Genomic DNA, 19269 nt, shown 5'->3' on the forward strand with positions numbered 1-19269 from the left:
AGCTACATATAGATCAATGTAGCAAATTGTTGCCTTATACAACGGATGCGGGAGGGAGACAGTCAGGCATTATGTTCATGGTGAAGGAGTACATGAGGCAATAAACAGCTTTTAAGAGTGATTACAGCAGAAGCTAAACCAAGAGGTTTGATAACCACAAAAGCTTGCTTGTTGTAAATACACTCAGTTCCATGAACATTATTCTGATTACACGCAGAGACAAAACACCTTTCACAACTGCAATATTATAAAGCTTAACTTATAAGGGTTTGACAGTTCTCTGCTGCTGTCTTCTCAGACTTTCCCTTGATGTCATTTAGGGGCCATGGCTCTGATACTGTATTGCTGCTGAACATGCCAACTACATGTGAAGCAAAATGCAGCTCCATTACTTTTAAATACATGATGGACTTCACATTATTCATTGAAATGTCACTAAAAATACCAGATTTTGAAAAGAACTTTATCACAGACTGCTCCAGAATAGCAGCTGAAGTGAAAAGTCATCATAAAGGCTAAATTGATAGTTTTTCGAAGACTAATCCAAAACACTGAATACTGTGGGGGTAAAAAGTAAGTATATGTTGGAGGAGTGGCCTTTGGGAAAAAAGGATCAATGCTGTCTGATGTGCTTAAAACTGCTGAAAGTATGTTGTTTTTATAGTATGTGCAGCACAGGCAATGTGCACTGTAATGGAGTTTTCAGTACTATGCACCAGCAGAGCTAGCACAGTGACTCATTTAAACAGCCTTAGTGAAAGATGTAGATTTACATATTGGGATTTTAGCAGTGAGACTGGCATTGTCTTCAACTGCAGTCATGCCGCTAAAATCCTGCGCAACTCAGAAAGCGTATCCCCTTTGTCAGCAAAGATTCCAGTGGCACTTGTGAGAGAACTATGTGATTTTTCTTTTTTATGTTTGGCTAAAATTGTTCACTTTTCAGTACAATATATTGCATTCTTACCACTCATATACAATATTTGGCGCCTGATTATGTTATCTCCCAAAACACACATATTAAGAACAATTTTAATCCCTCAAAATTCAAGATTTTATTTCACTTTAATGCTCTTTGTTTTAATTATAACGCTGCTAAATCTGCAAGCAGTCTTACTAACCACTTTAACCTCATTTTAATTTGTTGTCTAGAAAATTATAACTCTTCATTAACTTTGGGAGACACAGCATTACAATTGTGATATAGCAGTACCCATTTTATTAACATTCTACTTAATGAATTCAGAGCTTCAAGCACATCTCAATGGTAATGTATGCACTTGCAAGGTTTCTTTGTTTTTTAAGCACACAAGAATTTAGCAATAAGCCTGTTTATGAAAACACACATTTAATTGTGCATGCCACACACCGGAGAAATTGCTGATTCTCTTGAATACATGGAAGTCAGTGTGGAAACAAATGCTTGAGCTTCAGTTAACTGTTAATGCACTAAATTATAGCTATATATAATACCAGCATCCCTCTGATACTGAGCCAATGGACTGATGCTACTAAAACTAAACAGGTATTTACAAAAGATTGTTTAATCGTGGAGAAAGTCTTGATAATAGCCTTTTTACACATTTGTGCAGTAAAACTTTGGAACATGCTGAGATTAATTTTCACATACCATGCAGGTTTCCCCATGGGATTCAACATTATTTCAGTTCTTCTTCATATACTGTTGTTGATTCCCTTGAGAAACCTTATGTTTAGGTGGAAAGTTTGCAACACAACTATAAACTGTTACAAAAGGAACATTTTATGTTAACTATAAACATTTTATTTCTTTTATCCCCTCTTTGCATCACTATATACCTGTTGTTGATAACGGTCATCTCCTAATCCACGTATACTTTACGTTGTCTATAATTCCAATTTAATTAATATTTGTTTCTTTAAAATGCAACTGTAAAAATACTTAACTGAAAGCAAAAAGACAGCATACTCTCTTTGGCCATCATGCCAGTATTGGCCATTTGCTTTAGAAGATGGAGTCTGTGACCATATCAAACGAAGTCCAATTTTATTGCTGGACATAGTACCCACCTTTTGCCTACTGAAAGAGAGAGCGCTTGCACACAGGGAGAAGGGGGGCTGTATTGCATTGAGTAGTTGAATCAGTTGAGCTCGCTAATTTACATGTCAAAATTTCAACTAGCAATCAGCACATAGCTAGTTGATTACCAGTTGAAAGCTCTGGTTGAGTGCTCTTCCACTTTTTTCATAGGTTATGCTGAAAGAGACCTGCAGTGATGATGGGGAGAAAATTAGACTTAAACTTTGAATTTGACAAGGCTAACTGAAATTGCTGAATTTGGCCAGTTTGCAGCTGCTTATACCATGCCAACATGCCTCAAACAGTGCAATCAGTCCTAAGTACCACATATTAAAAACTATATTGATAAACTGGAAGGAGTGCAGAGACGGCAATGGCCACACAAGATGTCAGGGGTCTGGAGTGACCAATGGCAGGGGAGGACAGATGGGAAGGGGAGAGTCAACACTGCATTGACTTAAACAACACCTAACGAGGAATAAAGATATACATATAATTAAAGGGCATTAAATACCAGGAAAGGAGAATTATTTGATATCTGGGGTTTCACAACCAGTTGGATAAATCCCATTTTTAAAAGGAAAAAAAATAGCCTGATTCTCAGTAAAAAATTAGCCTGAATATCAGTAAAATCATCCTAACAGTGATTTTCTATTCTATAGAATAATCTATCATGGAAGTAACAGAGTGCCCCCTGAGATTTAAAATGACACTGGACAAAGCACGCTTCAGGGAATAATCCATTAGAAAGGGGATGAAGTGAGTGATCTAATAGCACTTTTCAATTAATCTATTTTATGCAATATGTCGCCCTCAAATTGTATCCCCCAAAACACATTGTTAAATAGTGTGGCAGACTACCACTGCACAATTATGAGAAAGGACAGCCAAGAGCACAAAGCATGATGGGTACTATTGTTAATGTCAAATATAATTATTTGTATTAAAAAGATGGTCAAACTGCTCAAAATTCACTTTGCAAGATCCAGGAAGAATCAATTCTACACTAAGTCTGTGAAGAGATTTTTAATCCTGGCTTGGACTCTAGCCACAAACTTTCATTCCATAACTACATTCATTTGCATAACAACTCTCAACCAAAATCCATTATTTCCTTTATTATTCCATTGAATGGAATGTAATAGGGAGAGATATAGCTCTAAGAATATTCCCACTTGAGAATGAAAACAACCAGCATTTTCAGCAGTCATCGCAACAAGACAACTTCAAATCAACACAAAACACACCAAAACCCTACTCTGTGCCCTATTTAAACATCAAAAGCAGTGTATACCCAAAAGAGGCTTTTCTCCGAATACTTTTAAAGACACGTTGATTTTCACTGCAGAAATATACAGGAGTTGCCATTTAAGGATGAGTAGGAATCAAAACAAGCCATAACCCAAATATTCTAAAACAGAAGCAAAAAATTACAAATAAAACCGCTTATATTCTTGTAACTTGTTTGGCAACTGCAGAATACCATAAGGAAAGCTGCTATAATTCATAACAGCATCTTGTAGTAAAACAGTTTTATGCATCCCTCTCAAACTGTTTAGTGCTCAAATCTCATCAGATGGCTGAGTAAGCATTACACTTTGGGACAGTAAATCTCTGTTTCCAATATGGTCTACATTCACTGATATGTACTATAGTATTCATTCTAAGACACTTCCAGCCAAGTACTTCTAAAGAAAGGGTAGCCATAGATTTAAATATCTGGATGCTATTTTCTCTACTTCAGTAATCCAGAATGACAAGGATTTAGGGGTCATAGTGAATAAGAAATTTAACAATCTCCCAGTGCAATGCTGAGGCAAAAGGGCTAATGTGATCCTCAGATACATAAACAGAGTAGTGAGTAGAAGTAAGTAGGTGATTTTATTATTGTGCATTGCATTGCTGAGGCTACTAACATATTGCACATAATTTTGGTGCCCACATTTTAGAGAGGATGTTTAAAATTAAATGACTAGAGGCGTGGACAAAATGACTTACAGTCAGACAGACTTTAATTAGTTAAACATTTCAAAAAGACAACCAAAATGTGACTTCATTATACTGGATAAATACCTTCACAGAGAGAAAATACCAGGCACAAAAAGGCACTTTAATCTATTGGAGGAAGGCTGGGAGCTAAAACCAGACAAATTCAAATGGGAAATAAGGCATAAATTCTTAACAGGGTGAGGATGATTAATAGTAGGAATAACTACCAAGCCAAATGATGGATTCATCATCTCTTTGCATTTTCAGACACCGGATGCCTTTCTGGAACATATGCTTTAGCTAAACAAACTATTGGACTCAATACAGGGGTAACCAGGTGACAGGTAATGGCCTTTAATTCACATTAGAATAACTAATGGTTCCATTCGACCCACTATTAATCCAGTTTGTTTTAAAGGTAAACCAAAGAATGTCTAAATATAATGAACCAATGAACCAAGGTGCTCCACTCCCAAAGATCAAACAAAGTAGGGACTAATTCTCTTTGTTTGAATAAACAAGTCTGCATGTGTGAATTAGACTTCAGGGAGCATCAGTCAATGAAAGGAATTTTTAAATGATGCAAATACTAAAATGTATGGAAGTTTAAATGGTGGGAAGACACTTGAGAGTTCTTTTTACAAAAGAAACCATCTTTTGTCCTGTTTTTTTGCTATGTGCTGCCTCCTCCCAAATATGGCTCTCAAAGAGTGTAAATCAATTTCAAACATCAGAGAATATATTAAAGTGCATGTCATCAAAACAAAGCATCAGTGAGAAAATATAGAGCATGTAAATGTGTATGTTCCTATCTGTTCTATCAATGATGACTTTAAAACATTAAAATGTGTTTTTTTTAATTACATGAAAGAATTTGATTTATTGAAACAAAATAATCAGAAAGCAGAACCACTGAATGAACTAGGCCCAATTATACCATGCTTGCAATGGTAAATAATTATATTAGCTTAGATATCTGTGTGTTAACTGAAAGTAAAGGCTGACTTTAATGGTGATCCCTATACTTTATTACTAAGCAGGCTACTATTTTTGCTACAAATAAATTAGAATTACAATCACATTTTAATATGTTTTGTCCTGCTGTGAAATTACTAATCTGGTCACCTGTCAAAGCTGTCTGTTTTCAATGTATAGTTAATTTGATTGTGGTTCTTTATTCAAATCCAATTTTATTTTTACTATCTTGTCAAAGATCAATGTTGCTGTAATTAACAAATCACGTTTTGTTGATTTAAAACTTTTTCCTTTTACAGTCCTGTTAAATGATAAACACTAGGACTTTTCAACAGATAAAACTTAACATGTATATCTGTAGTCAGTGTAAGCAAACAGTTATGAAATACAAATATATTTTTAAAGATCACAAGAGGAAAACAGTCTTCCTCTAACTGTAGAGCAATGGTCATTAAATAGCAAGAGATACTCAAAACTGCTGGAATCAGCCACTATTATAATTTCTATGAAATTTGTTTCTGAAAAAAGTAATAGAAATCTGCATGTGCTTGAAAGAGGTTTCCTCACTCCTCTCCAAGAAGTCACCCTTTTAATGAATGTTGTAAAGGGGCGTAATGGAGGAGAAGGGGATAGAAATTATCTCCTATGCTAATGTGTTTAAGATCTGAATACCTGCAATTTGAGTGTAACTCTGTATTATCATCAGACCTTAGTGTTACAGCTATCAGGGTCACTTGACTAAAGTTCGACATATTAGTCTGCTTTAAAGTTGAATTTTAATTTTCTAAATGTACTTTAATTTCTCCATCGTATATTTTCTTTTTAATAGGCTCAGATGATTCCTTCCAACAGCTCAAATTAATAATATCAATAGGATATTCCCAGGGAGCAAGTGTATAAAATATATTGTTCAAGGTGGTAAATTACCAACTAACATGAAAAACATTTTTAAAACCACAAGCAACTTGCACAATCTTATTGTTCTCATCTTTGCACTGTTAGAAACATTTTATTAAATAAAAACAAATAACTTTTATGTCCCAATTTTCTTATGAAATGCACGGAAGTGCCTTAAAAAGAGTATTTGAATTTAACAGTCCTAGCTCAAACTAGGCATATTAGTGAGTAGTCAACTAGTGGACTACCTGATAAGCATAAGTTTATCGGGTAGTCGACTGGAGTATCGACTACTCACTTCCCCCCCCCCCCTTGCTGCCTCAACGAGAGGCAGCAAGGGGCAGGACAAGAACAGGTGTGGGTGCTGACTTCAAAGCTGGATCCCCCCATCACAGTCTCTGCAGTGCTACCTCCCTCCTCCCCCCTGCTGCTTCTATCAGGGAGCTGGGCGCCCCTGCAGACAGGGGCTGCTGCTGCCAAGGAAGCCCCTGTTTGTGGTGTCCTCACGCAGGGGCTGCTCCAACAGCAGTCCATGTCCGCAGCCACCACGAACGGGCTCTGGCTAGTGCCAGAGTAGTCTCTGTTCACGGCGGAAAGGGCTGGCCATGGGCAGAGGCTGCTGGACTGACCCTGCCCCAGGACGCTGTGCCTCTGCATTTTAAATGCAATAAGAACCGCGTGGCTCTCACTACAGACATTTGAAATGAGGCGCCACAGCGTGGGTGGCTTCTGGAGCTAGCACGAGCTAGACTTCTTAGTCTGCAGAGCGATCCTTATCGACTAATCGCGTAGACAATACAATTGTATCAACTACACGAGTAGTCAGATCACCGCAATTTCACATCTCTAGCTCCAGTGTAGCAACAGCATATGTAGCATGGGCTGTAACCCCATGATTGTCTTATGAAGCACAAAAGTGAAGGGCACAAAGGTTCTAATGGATTTCAATGGTGCATACATCATATTAGATCCTACACTTATCATAAAAGGCTGGAGTATGTAATTCTTATTCCCACTGAAAAAGGCTGATTTTCCATAGTCTTACGAGAGTCAATGTGCTACTTCTGTAAAAGTCCTTATTCAGCAAGGAATGTGTCCAGCTTCAGGCGGGTGAGCAGTCCCATTGAACTCAATTGGGACTGCTCAGGTGTTTAAAGAGAGGCCAGTGCTTAAGTGCCATGCTGAAATGGGGAGTGAGTGCCTTCTCATAAGGATTGCACATTACAGTTCTTACTAATTTAAAAAAAAATTAAGTGGATGATTTTTTGTAGGTGATGAACAGACCATATCTACAGGCAACTAGTAAATATCTAGAGTGAGCCACTGGGCAGTTGGCATAAAAGACAGCCAGCACTGAGCCTGGTAATAAGAATTTACAGCATGGTTCCCTCTAAGGTGTGCCCCTGCATGGGCATGCACCAAGACTTTGCCTCCCACCCACATCCTCAGCAGGGCTGGCTGGCTGTTCAGCTGCTCCGAAGTGGGGCTGAGTGGGGGGTGGTTGCCTTGTCCCAGGAGCAGCTGGGCAGACACCACACAACTCTAGCCCTAGCTTCAGCCCTTCCCAAGGGCTGGAGCTGCAGCCTGGGTGGGCCATGTGGGGAGCAGCGGAAGCCACTCCAGCAGCTGGGCCAGAGCTTCCATGTGGGGAGAATTAAGGGGTGAATTAAGTTCAGTAATCACTGACTCAGCTAGAAGAAGTAATGCCCTGAATATATGAAAGCAAAAATGTAGAAAAATATTATAGGAAGAAATTTATAACAATATGGTCAATAAGACAGAGTGGAATACACTTGCAATGAAAATGTAATTGAAAATTTTAGGGCCAAATGAATACTCACATTAATAAAAATACTCTTATTGGCTTTAACTGGAGTTTGATCAGGCCCATTCAAAACAAAAGCAGGAAAAGCATTAGTGGAGAATCTGTGGGATTCACAGTAATTTTAGACAAAAAGATCCAGGCTGAGCCTCGGCCTCCAGCACTGATATGGGTTACTATGACTCAGAAGGTCATCAAATCCAGTCCCCTGCTCTAGGCAGGACCAATCCCAACTAAATCAACCCGGCCAGGGCTTCATCAAGCCGAGACTTAAACACCTCTAGGGATGGAGACTCCACTACTTCCCTAGGTAACCCATTCCAGTGCTTCACCAACTCTCCTTGGCAAATAGTTTTTCCTAATATCCAACCCGGACCTCTCCCACCACAACTTGAGACCATTGCTCCTTGTTCTGCCATCTGACACCACTGAGAACAGCCTCTCTCCATCCTCTTTGGAACCTCCCTTCAGGAAGTTGAAGGCTGCTATCAAATCCCCCCTCACTCTTCGCTTCTGCAGACTAAACGGACCCAAGTCCGTCAGCCTTTCCTCGTAAGTCATATGCTCCAGCCCCCTCTAATCATTTTGATTGCCCTCCGCTGGACCCTCTCCAATGCATCCACATCCTTTTTGTTTTGGGGGGCCCAGAACTGGACACAATACTCCAGATGTGGCCTCACCAGAGCCGAATAAAGGGGAATAATGACATCTCTGAATCTGCTGGCAATGCTCCTCTTAATGCAACCTAATATGCCATTAGCCTTCTTGGCTACAAGGGCACACTGTTGACTCATATCCAGCTTCTCATCCACTGTAACCCCCAGGTCCTTTTCTGCAGAACTACTACTTAAGTGGTTGTTCCCCAGCTTGTAACAATGCTTGGGATTCTTCTGTCCAAAGTGCAGGACTCTGCTTTTGTCCTTGTTGAACCTCATCAGGTTTCTTGTGGCCCAATCCTCTAATTTATCTAAGTCACTCTGGACCCTATCTCTGCCCTCAAGCATATCTACCTCTCCCCCTAGCTGAGTGTCATCCGCAAACTTGCTGAGAGTGAAATCCATCCCCTCATCCAGGTCATTAATAAAGATATTGAACAAAACCGGTCCTAGAACCGAACCTTGGGGCACTCCGCTAGAAACCGACCGACATCCTGACATCGAGCCGTTGATCACTACCCTCTGGGCCCAGCCTTCTAGCCGGCTTTGTATCCATCTTACCGTCCATTTATCCAATTCACATTCCCTTAACTTGCTGGCAAGAATATTGTGGGAGACCGTATCAAAAGCCTTGCTAAAGTCAAGGTATATCACATCCACTGACTTTCCCACATCCACAGAGCCAGTTACCTCATCATAGTCAGTTTCAGTACCTTCATTTACAGGAGGAGGAGAAGAGAGGGGGCAGCACACAGGCCAAACATTAAGACTGAATTGGTCCAAAGACTCAAACAATGGAGCAGCCGGTGGCAGCCCTACTGGATCCTCTGGATAATTGGGAAAACTGAACCAAAAAGGACCAACTTTATAGCCGGACTCTAACAAAGACATCATTGAGCAATATTTGGGTCTAGCTGTGCACAAAGGAAAGTGTATGGCAATGAAATTGTCTCTGGAAAAGGAGGGGCAGACTCCTGGGGAGAAAAAAAATAGAGCAGATTGTACCCCAGAAGCTTCTTGGCTTTCAAAGAACATATCAGCTGCTTCATGTCTTTCTCTCAAAAGGGAAGTCTACCAAACTTAACTTGGGGCAAAGCTTATGTCTACACGAGATGAAATATATAAATATGGTTTGCAGTTTCAAAATCACTCTCTTTCTGGATTGAATTGTTATAAAAAAACAAATTTGTATTAAGAAGCCTCTTGGTTGTTATAACTGAAGGGAAGACACAAAGAAAGGCTCCTGAATGCCAAATGGATTTCAGGGAGGAACCCAGTCCTGGTCTAAAAGTAAAAGTTATGAGACAGATAAATGAGAAGAGACCCAAGGCAGGTGCTGTCAGACAGCACTGGGACAGGGGCAGAGCTGCAACTAGCCTTGTAACCATGACACTTCTATCTTATGTAAAAAGTCTTGGAGGGATAGCCAGAGGTTTTACCCATGAAAGCTCATCACCTAATATTTTAATTCGTCTCTAAAGTGCCACAGGAATACTTGTTATCTTATGTTATCACAATCTGGAACCACTCAGTTCTTGGATGGTAACTTTGTGATGTGCAAGCAGGGAAACAAGAATGAGAATGGAAACTAATATTCATATTTTATTGAAACAAGAGTTCATCTCCTGTCTTCTTCTTCTTTGTCTGTGTGATGGGGCGAACAAGCCTCACACTAAAGGGCTGGGAGTAGCTCAGGCCCAGCTAGCTGAAAGAGCCCCGTCCCAGCAGGGCCAGTATATAAAGCAGGCAGCGGCCCAGCAGAGGGGAGAGCAACTAGAGGTTAGGAGGGGCCAGGCCGCAAATCCAGTGTTTCTGCGACATCTTGGACCCAACTGAAGGCCAGCGTTGGACCCCAGGAGTGAAGCCGAGCCCAACCCCGTGGAATAACAGGCACACCTACCCTGCCAACCCCAGCCCCGGTAAGGACCGACACACAGACGGACAGACCAAGGAGGCGGGGGGGGGGGAGGGGTACCAGGGTGATAGGAAGCGGCCCAGGGCAGAGGTTTCCTAATCCAGCTTGGTGCGTAGTGGCTGGATTCCCCACCAAGCCGGCAGGACCTAGAGTCCCTGCCCACAGGGCCCTGGGCCAGGGCCCGGTAGAGAGGGAGGGCCCGGGTCCCCCTACCACCGCTTGCCACACCTGGGGAGTCACTTGGGCAAGGAGAGGCTTTTTCCCCAGAACTAGGTCTTGGGTACCGTATAGGCCCTGAGAGAGGGGCCAAGACTTTTGGGATTTTGGGTACCGTATATGCCCTGAGAGAGGGGCCGAGACTTTTGGGATTTTGGGTACCGTATATGCCCTGAGAGAAGGGCCTGGACCAAGACACAGGCCAGTAGAAGGGGGCCACAACTCCCGTCAGGAGCGTTCCCCCTGACAGTCCCTTTGAGACAGTTTGTCCAACATAGATACATACACAACCAAGCAACCAGAAAGATTGAGGATTAGTTTAGGACAGGGATATGCAATAAGCAGTGTGCAGGGTTGGGAACTCCCCTTTGTGACTCACTCCTCTTTATTAACCACAATATATTTAAAATTTCCCCTGTATGATATAGAACTTCAAGACTCCATTCACATAGAAAGTGAAAGCAAGTTATAAAATTGAACTATGTAAAAGGGATACATTTATTATAAAATAACCGCATGGTATGGTCATTGTAAAGTACTTGCTTAATGTCATATGTTCCTATTGGACATCATTATGACTTAGAATAAGCTACCAGCCATACACCTTTGTGCAAAGACGGGAATAACAATTAGAGATGTACAAATGTTATGACTTGTACTTCTCCACTGATATTATGTCTCGATGCAAAAGGAAACATAATGAAATACCCAAATTATAGTCTAGTTTAGCAAGATATTCCAGATCCTGTAAAAGGCTGTCGAGCATTGCTAAATAAGTTTGTGTTTATTCCACTTATTTTTTTAATATCATCAAGCACACACCATTTGTTCTGATCATTCCCAGCAGAGATTTACTGGTGAACTAAATCTGACTCGAGACTGAGTGGATGAGAAAGCAGTCAGCACAATATAAATACAGAGTCACAACTTGTTCTGATGGCTGAAAACCTTGGGTTTGGAAAGACAGAACTTCTCAGAGAGGAATGTCAAAAAAAGAAGTCAAGAATTATGCATTCATTCAATTTTTGTAAACTTTTCCTCAAGGATATTATGGAGCTGCTATAGTTGAAATTTAAAATTTAACCCTAAAACATGGACACTTCAAACACATCATCTCTCTTGATAATACCACTGCATACCTTGAGAGATGAATGAGCTCCACCTGAACTGAGCTACTACCTGCAGGGTGCAATGGAACGTTCACTACCTGCATCTAGTGCTCTCCATCTCTACTTGCACAGAAGTGGACAGCTGCAATCAGCCAATTCAAGTTCTCTTTCATCTTAGCAGAGTTTTAAAATAACATGTCATCTTTTAAATATCTACTGGTTACAAAAGTCTACATAAATAAAATCTTTCTTTTCAATATGACTTGAAAGCATGGGTCTAAAACAACATATCCCCCTCCTGCCAAAGTCTGCACTTCCTTGTGTTTCATCCATACATGAAGTTGGGTGAAAAATATTCTAAAAATTTGTTAGTGAATCTCTTTGGAAACAAAATGCATAAGATGTAGACAAATCCACAGCATACCAGTAGGTTGTAAGGTACTCTAATATTCAAAGATGATAGAACTACTTTCTCCTACTTTCTGCAGAGATGTGTCAAAGGTTTGACTGAATGAAAAAAAATCTATTCATCTTAACAACATGGAACATTTAAAAAGGCTCTTCACCTTTTATGACAAATGTGTGATGTTAGAATCATTTTTCCCCAACAAATTGAAGAGCTGATTCTTTAAAATTTACTGGATAATAAATATACCCATATGGGGGTGTCGAATAATTATATTTGCATTTCTATCTATGTTAAACACCATTAAAATAAACAAAATAGCAAGAACAGGTGTCAGAAGAGTTATCAGGAGACAATTGAATTGTAGCAGCTCAGCGTTCATAGCAATGATGGTTTTTGAACCTTTGATGTCAGCTCTTGCTATCATTATGAGGCAGAAGACAAGCAAGAATTATGATGGAGCGGATTTTTTTTTGGTTAGTAGGTTTGGTAGAAACTACACAAACCATAAAACTCATTTCACACGAGATTCCAAACTAGCTATCAGACTTATGACTTTCAGTCATTATTAAGTCTGATTTAAACTGGCAACAAATGGTAAGAGGCCCTGTATCCAGACACTATTCCCTTCACCCAAACTAATTCACAGAGGCATTTATAAGTTTCATGACCTGTCTGCTCACAAATAATGAAACATATCCACCATAGAACGCTAAACCAAAGTTAGAACATCTAATTTTAAACTTTTCAGCACCAAGTATAAACCTTATATCAAGAATTTCAGTGTCACGCCTTCACAGATCAAAAATGAAAATGGTACAACTCAGTCTTGTACTTGACAGATATTTACTGAAATTGTCAAAAAAAAGCATCACTTAAGAGAGCTTAAACAGGTGCTTCATGTAGTCACAATAACACGTTTAATCAAACAGATGCCAACATGTCACAATGCACTGGGCTTTAAAGTCAGAAGGGACAAAATATTGGGAAAAATGTCTGAAACTGATTAAAGGCTAAATCATTAACATTTCTTCCTACAGTAGCTAAAAGAAAAATTACTTTCAGGGCTATTCATTTAAACACGTGTTTATTTCCTGTAAAACTTAAATCCCATCAAAACACCCTCTCGAACTTTGAATAAATTAGCATGTATAAATTCCTAGACGTCTGCAGCTGGAAACTGCATGTGCAAATACTTTTCTTTATATTTTCCTAACTACATTTGGAACTGCACAGCATTTATTTCTCACACAGCTGAAAGCACAGTGTGCAAATGTTAAACTGTGCCTAATCTCCTGTTCATACACACTTCATGTAATGAGGACAGAGAGGGAGTGTATAAATATTCCAATGAACATCCTCACGAAAGTGCCCATCTAAAAACCATATAGTCAGGTGTGGCATCCTTCAAGTGTGTTGTCTCAGCAATTATGGAAGTGTTCAAAGTGAGAGAGATATTGCTTCAACATATGGAAAATAGGAAACCATTATTGGCAAGCCCAGAATAGAGCAATCAGGACCCTTTCTCTCTCCCACTGGAGTATGTGGAGGATGCAGGATTGGAATGGATGTGGGAGGGGTCGCCCAGTTTGTTTGGGTCTAACCAAACTGATGATCAGAGTGTCAACCAATGAGTGGGCCCAGAGTCTTCGCCTGGAGCAATCTTAGCACTCTTGGTGATGCTGTATGATGTAAAGAGGTCTCTAATTAGTGTATCCCAACAATATGTCTGTGATGATTGTGTCATGAAGCTCCTACTGGTGGTCAATTGGAAAGTTCCACAGATTCTCTCAGCAGATCACATTTTGGGTGCCAGGCAGGTAGGTAAGCTGTTAAGAAAAGGACACAATGTGCAATACATACCCAGAGGTGAATTGCCTGCAAACATGGGACACAAGGTCCCTAGTGCTGTGTCTACGTATTATGATATGGTCATGTTGTCTGACAAGGATCCAGTATTAGCAGGTATGCTTCATCTACTGCTTCAAATTTGACATATTTAAGTGTATCCTGGCCTCTTGTAAGCTCCAGGTGCCTTGTGTCATGTGATGATCCATGTGCATGCCCAGGGCTGATTATGATGTGTCCATTATGACAGTCACAGTCAGTGAGGATGGGCCTCATGGGCAGACTTGTAGCACGTCTGTCCACCAACAAAGAGAGAAGATCATGTCCAGTGGAATGGTGTCCATGAACTGGTGCATTGGAAAACAGATTCTTTGCAGCTACAGCTGTAGATGAAGATGGAGATGGCCAAAGCATGTGATATATGTACATGCCCTAGGATGGAAAGGCAGATCTTGAAGAACTGGCAGTTATGAAGGATATTTTGTCTATTAGGCTCTGGAACCTGCCTGTAACAGACAAGCTCGTGTGGTGGTCACATTGACGTAAGCTCCTGTGAATTCCAGGGACCATGAAAGATGCAAAGTTGATTTCCAACACTGATGCTCACCTTTAGGGAGACGAGGAGAAGAACCTGGGATGTCAGAACTTGCACTTCCTGTTTGGACTACACTGCCAATAGCCAAGGATTCTCTGACATCAAAGCTGAGGTGCTATCACAGAGATCATGTCTGTAAAAACCTCATGGCACCCTTTCTTCCTGAGTACCAAGAAATAGTTACAGTAGAACCCTGTCCCCCAAAAGGCTGCTGGGACTGGCTTTGCTGCTTCTCTCTGCAGGAGGAGCCGTCCCCTACAATCAGAATACTGTGATGAGAGAGATCTCTAGGGAGAAGGAGCATATTGGTAGGGGGAGGGATGTGTGAAAGAGGTACTGCCAAATTCGATGGTGTAACCACATTGCATTGATATCCAAGACCCACTAGTCAGTTGTTACAGCTCTCCAAGCTGGTTGAAAAAGGAGTTTGAGATAAGCCCTGAAAGGGGCAGAAACATTGGCCTACAGAGTGATTGACCACTCTCCAGGGCATTCAGAAATACTGCTTTTGACTTAGTGTATTGCGCATAGGACTGCAATGCTGTGCACTTGAGGACACTTCTGAGAAGATTTGTATGACCACTGATAGTAGAACTGTGGAGTTCTATAGCCTTGGGCTGGTGGTGAGCAATAAAATTTTCTTTACGGTATCAGTGTATATGGTATTTGGTGCCCAAGAATGAAAAGGTGGTTCAGAGATCGTTTAGTGAGTGTAAGGAATCATCACTTCTCTGGGTTGAAGGGGCATGATTTGTCGAAGTGAAAGTACTCCAGTAAATACTGTGTTCTACATCTCTCTAAAGGAACTTGAGGGATGTAACCTGGAGTCTCTCCTCATTACAATTACAGTAAACAATAGACACAAGGATGTGTCCACTGAATCAACCGCACCCTGAAGTATGGACTTCGTGACCAACTTGCCTTCCTTAAAATTGCTTGGAATCAAGTATAAGCCTGCTGAGGTAACTTCTCTGCAAATTCTTCCATAGTTTATTAAGTCATACTTGGACACCAGTGCTAAGTGGTTAGAAATCAGGAACTGTCGTCTGGTTGGGAAGAAGACCTTTCAACCCACAAGGCCCTATCTGTTTACCCTTCCTATCTGCTGGGGTAGAGTGTTGTTGTTTGGTCCACTCTGACACAGACTGTATTATCAAGGAGTTAGATGGAGGGTGGGAGAATAAAAATTCTGTCCCTTTGGTGGTGGTAGTGGTGAAATGTAGTATCTTTTTTTGGCTCCCTTCAGGATTGGTGCACATGTGACCATGGTAAGCCACATGATGTGTGCTATTTGAAGAACAATGTTGAATGGCAAGGCCAACCTTGCCAGTACTGATGCACGCAGAATGGCTAATATTTGATGCAGACTTCCCTGCGCCTCTTCCAGTGGGATCTCCTGAGCACAGGCTATTCTCTTTAGGAGTCTCTAAAACTGATGTTAGTCGTTTGGCAGGGAGGAAGGTGTTGATGTCACAGTTGTATTTGGAAGTGAAAGGAATCTCTCTGGATCCACTGGAGCTGGGTTGATCATTGTCAAACCCCATTTCTGGATATCTACCAGATGAAGGGTAGAGCAGTGAAACAGGGGACTTCTTCCAAGCCAAAATGAGACCGTTCTGAAGGTGTATTTTGTGGCCATAAGCTCCAGTACGGCCAACCTGGTTGATCCTCATGCTGTTGTACTTCATCCCAGAGCCAGATAACAGCTTCTTAGGTAAGGCACAGGAGAAAACTGCCACAGAGCAATTTCCGGAGCCACGCAGGGCTCCTGGCTCTGCCAACCTCGTAGGGCTGATGAGTTTGCTAGCTCCTGCAAGGCTGCTGGCTCCTGATCCAGTCCATGTCATCACAGGTCTGGTGAGGCTGGAACAGTTCTCTGCTCACAGCAGGCCCTGGGTGTGGGGCTGCTCCTGGGCACCAGTTAATCATTACCCCCTTCATATTCCTACTTGAAATGGGATACATTATAGAAGTATGGCCAGCAGGAGGTAGATGCAGTGCAGGAGATGAAGGCCTCTGCAGAGGTGAGTGCATGAGAACATGCAGAGATCTTGCTGTTTTCAGGACAAACAGGCCAGGATCCAACTTCAGCTCCATGGCAACACCCCTGATGTGCTTTTTGAGTGACAGAGCTCAGCCTTCCTGCATAAAGGCAAGGAAAGAGAGAGGCAGATTTTGCACCTGGGAGCAAAATGGACTTCCCCCAAACAGTACAAACTGCACTGGGGTTCATTGCTAATGGAACATGAGCAAGGGCAGAAAGCACAGACTGAACCCTGGCATCTTTGGCATAATCCAGCTAGGAGCTAAGAGGAGTGGGAGAAGGATCGTTTGGTAAGAAAAACCAGGAATTATCAAAGTACAACTATGAAAGAAAATAAGTACGGTGGCTTTTTTGTTTGTTTGCTTCTTTAAAAAAAATCATGTGTCACTAAAAATAAGAGAGCAGCAGAATCTCCAACTCAGACCTTATTGTGGTGAGAAGTAACTGGAGTCATCCTTCTCCGCTCTTTATCAACTTGGGTAAAATCACAAGGCCATACACTATGGCCTACTGAGCAATATTACCTTGGAAAGCCCTGGTTCTGGTGGCATGGCACAGTCTGTGGCCCACAGAAACTTAAAAACAGTGTGTTGCTTCCCATATACTAGGACTAAGGACACTATAAAGGTGGCCCAGGCATCCTATATGATGGTGGCGATTACCCACAGAATATAATCCACATAGGAATTAAGAACACTACAGAAGTAAAAATTATAGGTGAGAATAATTATTTCAGAGACCAGAGAAGAGAACTGCAATGTATCTTAAATAGAATAGGAACAGTATTATCATACTAATATTAAAGCAATGTGCATGAGATGCAAGGAAAATGAATTAGAAGCAAGACTTCTTAATGGAGATTATGACCTAATGGTGAAAACTGATGCTTGAAAAGATGATTTAAAAACTGACTATCATAATAGGTGTCTATAAAACTGATTTTTGTTTACACACACATAAAAATGAATGACTAGGCAGAGAAGGATTACTGAACTATCAAGCCAAAGTCCATCATACAAAAGTATGATAGTGAAATTATTTGGGTAAGAATACAAGGAATGATAACAAAAAAAAAAGAGAAAACCACCACAGAAGACTACCAGATCTGAAGGAGGATGAGAACAAAATTTTACAACCAACTCTTAAACCACAAGCATCAAACTAGTATAGGATTTACTAATCCAGCAAATGTATTGTAACAATTATACCTAATATGCAGCAACAAAGATGATTGCATTCAGGAGAGATACTATCATCATTATCAGAGGGGTAGCTGTGTTAGTCTGAATCTGCAAAAGCGGCGAGGAGTCCTGTGGCACCTTATCATTATGTGGTGCAGTACTTCATTCCTTAAGAGGTCCCATAAATTTACTTGAAGAATAATGTAATATATGTGAGAAGGATTGTGGAAGTTGGCCTTTAGATTGGAGCAGTAATGGAAACATACTGTCTTCATTAATTATCTCAAACTGGAAATGGGCAGTATATTTATGAACTTTGTAAATGAGAGGAGCTGAAAACACTAACAAGAAACGCAAAGGAGAGAGAGATGCAAACATGGACCACATTCAATGTTACTTGGAAAGACACTGAAGAAGCTAGGGTTATAAACTGAAATAGTTATTCACTGGAAAGAAGAAACTGGGGGTGGAGAACCCAATGGATAAAAACAGAATTGTAAGTTTCATAGCGTAGTCAGTAAATTTAGCATGACACGGGGTGAAAGCGTTCATGGCAGCATAAAAGACCAGGGCATTTTTGGACTGCATGAGCAGAAACTTCATCAAGAAGGCAATAATTGCTCTCCATATGACTCAACTGCAATAACCTCTGACATCCATTTCATTTCCGTCACCAAATTCTCCAGAAAAATACTAACAAACTGAAGGAAGACCAGAGAAGAACAACAGAACCGATATTAACAACAAGGTATAATTTGATACAATTAGAAAGGGAAGCTTTCTGCTGAAAATGTGCTGTAGAGAATTATGTTGTTATTGAAATAGGATTCTTTTAGAAAGGATGACTTGTAAGTTAGAGGAGCCCTATGTTAGCATGATACTTTACCAACAGATTTACTTCCTTCTTGGGGGAATAAGAAGAGAGGACATATTAGTGGCTTCTAGCTGCATAAATCCAATAAAATGTTATATAATAAACTATATCTAATGCTTCATGTGGAACTGATTTACTTTTAGGTCCCCTCTAAACAATTTTGGGGCAAGTGACACTCTAATGAAGCAAAACATTTGGTGAAGTTTACCAGATCAATGATTGTTCATCTGAAGCAATAGTTACATGTCTCTCCACCCAATCCCAAAACAGAGAATTATGCTGTGTTTCGCTTTACCAAGACAACTCACAAAATAGAAGCAGAAACACATCTAGTGAGGAACTGAAAGAAACAGTATTTTAAGCTATTTCTTAGAGAAGTTTAGAGTCTCTTTCATTCTGTAGAATCTAAATAAATATTTGAAGCAGACAATTTTATACTGTAGTAGGTCATTCAAATTTCCTATGTGTTAATGCAAAGGGAATTGTGTAAAGTTGAAATTTAATGTGAACTTTAGAATCCCAGTGAAGTCCTAACATATTACAGCCAATTATTAATTATGTGTTTCCTCCTGCTATTTGTTTTATGAAATAAAGTATAAGCCAACTACAGTGACAAAATGAAGCCAGAAAAAACAGCTTCCCGTTTCTATTATTTAAGTTATATAAGTACCAGATTAGTAATT

At 40.5% G+C, this 19269-nt stretch overlaps 1 protein-coding gene across 3 annotated transcripts in view; it reads right to left on the reverse strand.

Moving 5' to 3' along the window:
* Positions 1-19269, reverse strand: part of TENM2 (teneurin transmembrane protein 2) — a 1107817-nt gene that overhangs the window by 840163 nt on the left and 248385 nt on the right. The window lies entirely within an intron of this gene.

The sequence above is a fragment of the Pelodiscus sinensis genome, chromosome 17 (assembly GCF_049634645.1).
Source record: "Pelodiscus sinensis isolate JC-2024 chromosome 17, ASM4963464v1, whole genome shotgun sequence".
NCBI lineage: Eukaryota > Metazoa > Chordata > Testudines > Trionychidae > Pelodiscus > Pelodiscus sinensis.